The sequence below is a fragment of the Lissotriton helveticus genome, chromosome 11, assembly GCF_964261635.1.
Source record: "Lissotriton helveticus chromosome 11, aLisHel1.1, whole genome shotgun sequence".
In the NCBI taxonomy this organism is placed as follows: domain Eukaryota; kingdom Metazoa; phylum Chordata; class Amphibia; order Caudata; family Salamandridae; genus Lissotriton; species Lissotriton helveticus.
Genome location: NC_136072.1, coordinates 46,536,830 through 46,542,829, shown reverse-complemented (window position 1 = coordinate 46,542,829; position 6,000 = coordinate 46,536,830).

Sequence of the window (6,000 nt, the reverse complement as noted above, 5' to 3'; positions counted from 1 at the left end):
CAGATTTGAGGCAGTTGAACACAGACCAAATTATTCTAATACCTTTGATAGACGGAATCAATATCAAATGTCAGATTATTCGGCTGATGGTCTTGGGGATTCTGATTATGCATAGGAATGCCTAGGATGGGGAAAGGAACCGGTTGAGGTCCCAGTAGATCAGAAAGGTCCTTATGTTGATACAAATGTCTTGCGCTCTACTGATCAGTTTCTGGTTCATACAGGGGCAACTTGTAGCGATCTGTCTAAAAAATGTGTTCCTAGGGCTCCCCTGTCTGGCGCAATGATAACATCGATAGGATTCAATGGGACACCTACATCTAGCCCACTGTCACAGCCACTTGAATTTAGTCTTGATAAATTCACTGCAGCATGTCAATTTTTGCTTTCCCCTACCACGCCGGATAATATTGTGGGCATTGATATGCTTAAATATTTTCGTGCTACAATACGTTGTTCTGCAGAAGGTGTGCGTGTTATCTTAAATGATAACTATCCAATGGTTGAGAGGTCTTTATCTCATTAAAGAAGATATCGATCAGTACTTTGTGGGCTACATCAGATACCGATGTGGGACAAATGGTTATTCCACTAGTGCATATTCAAGTGAAGGAAGGGGCTTCATTGCCTCGGCTGCCAATATAAAATATCTCGGGAAGGTGAAGAAGCATTGACGCACATTGTTCAGGATTTTCTCAAGGAGGGGGTTGCGGAAGAAGTCCCGTATAATATTTGTAATAGCCCTATCCTTCCTATTTTAAAAAGAGACACTGATACTAAAATGTACAGATTCATTATTGATTTACGAGAGGTTAACAAAATTGTGGTGCCCCACTACCCGGTAGTCTCTGACATCACAACACTTCTTACTATGGTTCCTCCTACTGCCACTACATTTAGTGTAATTGATTTGAAAAATGCATTTTTTTTCAATACCTATTCACCCTGACAGTCGTTATTTGTTTGGCTTCACTTTGAATAATAGATCATGCAGATTCTGTAGAGGTCCAGAAGGGTATACAGAGAGTCCTAGTATTTATAGTCAGGCATTGAAAAGGCAGCTTGATTCTTTTCCTGTGCTGAAAGGGGTGGCTCCTATTCAATATGTCGATGACATCTTGTTGGCTGCTGATACCCCTGAACAGTGTAAAGAAGGAACACTGTCTTTATTATCATTTCTTGCCTCTCATCATCACAAAGTCTCTAGGAAGAAATTTCAATTTTGTAGACAGCAGGTTACCTATTTAGGTCACCTCCTGTCTAAGGAGGGACGTGCACTCACACCAGACCGCATTCAGACCATTTTAGATACTCCTGTGCCCCGTACTCAGAAGGATGTTTGTGCACTGATTGGCCTTACTTCTTTCTGTAGGCAGTGGATCCCTAGCTTTTCGTACATTATTAAACCCTTCTTGGCTCTTTTGACTAAAGACACTCCGATGCCTCTCCCATGGACTACTGAATGCCAGAATGCCTTCGAACAGCTACTTCAAGCTCTTTGTTTGGCACCAGTATTAGGAACTCCAAACTACACTAAGACTTTCACACTTTATGTACACGAGAGGGAAGGTTGTGCCCTCTCGGTTTTAACACAGACACACAGTGATAAAGAACGTCCTTGTGCATATTTTTCAGCTGTCCTTGATCCAGTTGCCCGTGTGCTGCCAGGTTGTTTTCGAGCAGCTGTGTCCGTAAGTCAGAGTGAGGGAATAGTCTTGTCACATAGATTGTTTGTGTTAGTACCTCATTCAGTCGATGCCTTGTTAAATCAAACAAAGACACAACATCTGACTAGTGCCTGCTTGACAGGATATGAATTAACACTTTTGGCCCCTCATATCACACTGAAAAGATGTTTGACTTTGAATCCTGCTACATTATTGCCACTTCCAGGTACTCAGTCTCAGTCACCACAAGAGCTACACAATTGTATATCCCTTACTGAAGAACACACAAAGGGTCTTGTTGACCTACAAGATACACCTCTTTCTAGTGTTGATGGAAAATTGTAAGTCGGTGGTTCTTGCCTGAAGCTGCCCGATGGCACTACATCTGCTGCTAATGCAATTACAACACTTCAGACAGTAGTTGAGACAGCTCATATCCCACAGAAGTCAGCTCAAGCAGCTGAGTTGATAGCACTGACAAGAGCATATTAGCTTAGTACAGATTTTCTTGTTAACATTTACACTGATAGCCAATACACATTCGTCGTGGCACATAACTTCGGGCAGCTTTGGAAAGAAAGAGGCTTTCTCACTTCACATGGGACACAACTAGTGCATGGGGAATTAGTACATAATCTCCTTACTGCCTTGACCTATCCTAAGAAAGTGGTAATTGTTAAATGTAGCGCACACAAGAAAGTGACCGATAAAATAGGAGCAGGCAATGCCTTTGCAGATCACACAGCTCGGGAGACAGCAATGCAGCGAAGTATCACATCTATGTATGTAATTAAATCACAGGCTGAAAGTTGGTATGATGCCAGGCAAGAGGTCCTGGACATGCAACAATCTGCCTCTTTTGATTAAGTAGACCAATGGTCTAAGGAGGGAGCATTGGATGATGAGGGCTGTTGGAGGAATAAATAAATGACAAAATGGAAGTTACCCACAGCCTATTTACACCTCATGATTCATATAGCACAAGGGCCGGCACACGTTGGAGCATCCTAAATAGCAAAGCAGCTTATGCAACTTTGGGATCATCCAGAGATTGTCGGTATGGCTAAGAAAATAGTCCAGTCTCGTCTGATCTGTCTCCGGTATAATCCTGCAACAGGAGGGTTTGCAATACCTACTGCACCTTTTGAGGTCCTGCAAATGGACTACATACAGTTTGAGCCTTGTAACAACCTAAAGTATGTCTGGTAGTGGTTTGTGCCTTTAGTAAATTGGTGGGAGCATACGCTATGAAAGATAATACAGCTCTTACTACAGCAAAGGTGCTCCTAAAGGAGTTTTTCCCCGATTTGGCATTTGTCGAGTTTTGTGGAGTGACAACGGACCCCATTTTATTGGGCAAGTTGTTGAGTATCTCATGAAAGGGTTAGGAATTAAGCAGAAGTTTCATGCTGCTTTTCAACCACAATCAGCAGGTCTAGTGGAACGGTACAACTCTACCCTGAAATTGAAATTGGCTAAGATACAGGCTTCCACATCTTTGAAATGGCTTGGTGCACTGCCTCTAGCATTGCTATCTATTAGATCGATATCACATACACGAGCTGGCCTCACACTGTATGAGGTGGTTTTTGGAAGGCCAATGAATATTTGGGTGATTCCTAGGCCACGCCCTATACATGATGTGCCCTATGTATTGATGATTGACTATTTGTCCCAGTTGACTGACAGTTTGTCTTCTATTTATCAACAGGTTTCGGGAGACTCTTCCAGACAGGTCGCATGGTGAGGGCCACTGCTTGTGCCCTGGTGACTACGTGGTGATTAAATCCTTCCAGAGGACCAGCTCCCTAGCACCAAGGTGGCGAGGCCCCGAACAAGTGCTGCTGGCTACCAGGACTGCAGTTCGAGTGACGAACCAGAAAAACTGGGTCCATGCAACACACTGTCGAAAAGTGTTGCAAGACCTAGTGAGCTCAGCTGCGTTGGTGGATCACTGCGATATCCTGGTCACCGAGAAAGGACAAGCTGTGTCACCTGAAGGATCTGAGGAAGTCTTCCCGGACCACACGATTCCTGGTACATCCCGATATCAGCTGCGACCTAAGAAGAAAGACACTTCATTGCTGAAAAAGACTGTTTGAGCCACTTTCCTGGGTGGTTAAAGACTAACTTTAGTGACTATTCGTCTCAATGTTAGTGAAGAAACCAACGCCTGCCCAGGACCTTAGGGCACCATCTGTTTTGTTGATCGCTACTGGACTTCCTTTGACTGTTGTTATTGTTGATATAATAACATGGGTTATAGAGGAAGTAGCTCCGGTCTGAAATCTACTGACTGCTACTACTCCGGTCCCCATTGAACACCATTATTTCACTCTTCCTTATCATGAGCAAAATCATAGAATGTCCTACCTCAATAACACTTTCATTCAGATGTTACACCATACACACAATGCTACAAATGTTACCAACTACTGGGTATGTGGAATGATGCCAGCTCATCAGAAAAAGGGAGGAACGCCTTTTATTCCCTTGCTGTTTTCACATAATGGCTCCTGCAGAGCCTGGTTTGCATTGTTGTGGTCTTCTGAAGTTGCTAACATTACTTATGCTCGTGTAGGAAGACTAAACGTTCAGTTGAATAAAGTCTGTTACCCTGAAGAGGAAGGAGATCCACAAGCTAACGGAACTGTAGAAGAAATGGAGGAGTATAGTCAAGGAAATTCCTCTGCGCTCTATGTTTTCTCTAACACTCGAATAACCAAGGGAAATGGGCCTCCTGTTATCGCTGTTACTAGAGCTCGAGCGGATCTCTGCGCGAGCAGTATTGGCAATATTCCTGTAGGAAAAAGTGACTGTACTTTAATATTGAATATTAATGGAATGAACAATAGCAGTTTTTTGTCCTCGCACAATACCTGTTTCATTTGCGAAAGTAAAGGTTATTATCATCTATCTATTGGTTGGTCAGGTAGCTGCCACGTGTCCATTTTGCTTCCACCTTTTTTTTGGCACATGCATCCTACTATAAAGACTATAAACTATATACTGACATTTCCAAGACCAGATTCAAGAGGACAATAAACAATGTTGAGGTGGATCAAACTGATACTGCACTACAGCAGTATATTGACTTTAATTTGGGACTATTCTTCTTTGTTGGTGCGGTCTTAAACAGTAGAAAGATCAGACGCTTGACACATGTTGTAGAGGCTGATTGGCAGACAGCAATAGCGCTTGGAAACATCACAGAAGAACTACAAATTGCGAGAATTGTGACTGCAAAATAGAATGGTCCTTGACGTCATCTTGGCTGACCGTGGTGGAGCATGTCCTATCATCGGGAGTAGCTGCTGCATTTACATCCCTGACCACACCCCTTCTGTTTTTGATGCAATTTCCAAAATGCATAAAATAGCCTCAGAAATCAATCAGGATTTTGGCACGTGGACTTTGATTGGATGGCTATGGAACATGTTTACTGTATGGGGTTGGAAACTATTGTCAGCCCTATATATATTTCTTGCTATTCTTTTCACTTGTTGCCTAGGTATTCAATGCGGTCCAATGCTTTGTTCCCTTTGTGTTTCTACTTGTATCCCGTGTATACCGACTAAACAAAATGTTAAGAATGTAAATGCCCGACTAGCAAGTGATCAAGAAATTAATGAAATGATGCAGATCGATAAAGACTAAATTTTTCGTGTTCCCTCAAAAGCATAATAAAATGTCTTCAGCATATGCTAAAAGGGTTGTCCGTGGAAATCCGAAATAATTTCCCTTAGCATAAGCTGAAGCCATATTGGTTGTGGCATCCATTTTGTTAGCTATGTAATTCTTTTGTCTTCACAGTTGCTTGCCCTTCTATTCTGCTTGAGTTATCAGCTTTAGTTGACTCCTTCTGTACTGGGCCAAAGCAATGTATGTGCTGAGCAAAGGCGTATAGCTGCTGAAATACACCTGGTTAAAGATGTAGCTGTCAACTATTTTCTGCTGTTATAAACAGTTCTATTCCCCCTCCCACTTTGCTGACTAAGTGATCTCCCATTTGCCCATGTTTGTCGGTAACGATTCCTGTGTAGGCCTGTATCTTCTATTTGTATCTACATGCTTACTCTGCAACAAAGCACCATGGTCTGTGTATTCATTGTACTACCTCCTGGAACACTTGAGGGTGTTGTATGGACGTGGTCCCACTCATGAGTGATTATTAAACTTATTTGAATTCCAGCTTCAATCTCTATTTTGTTGGTCTACGGGCCCGTGGACAGAGAAGGGTGACCCCTGCACTGGTGTGCCCATTAAAAGGCACATTTCCACAGTTGGCACCCGACACATGGGTCCTCATCGGAGACGCGGCCGTCCAAAGGAG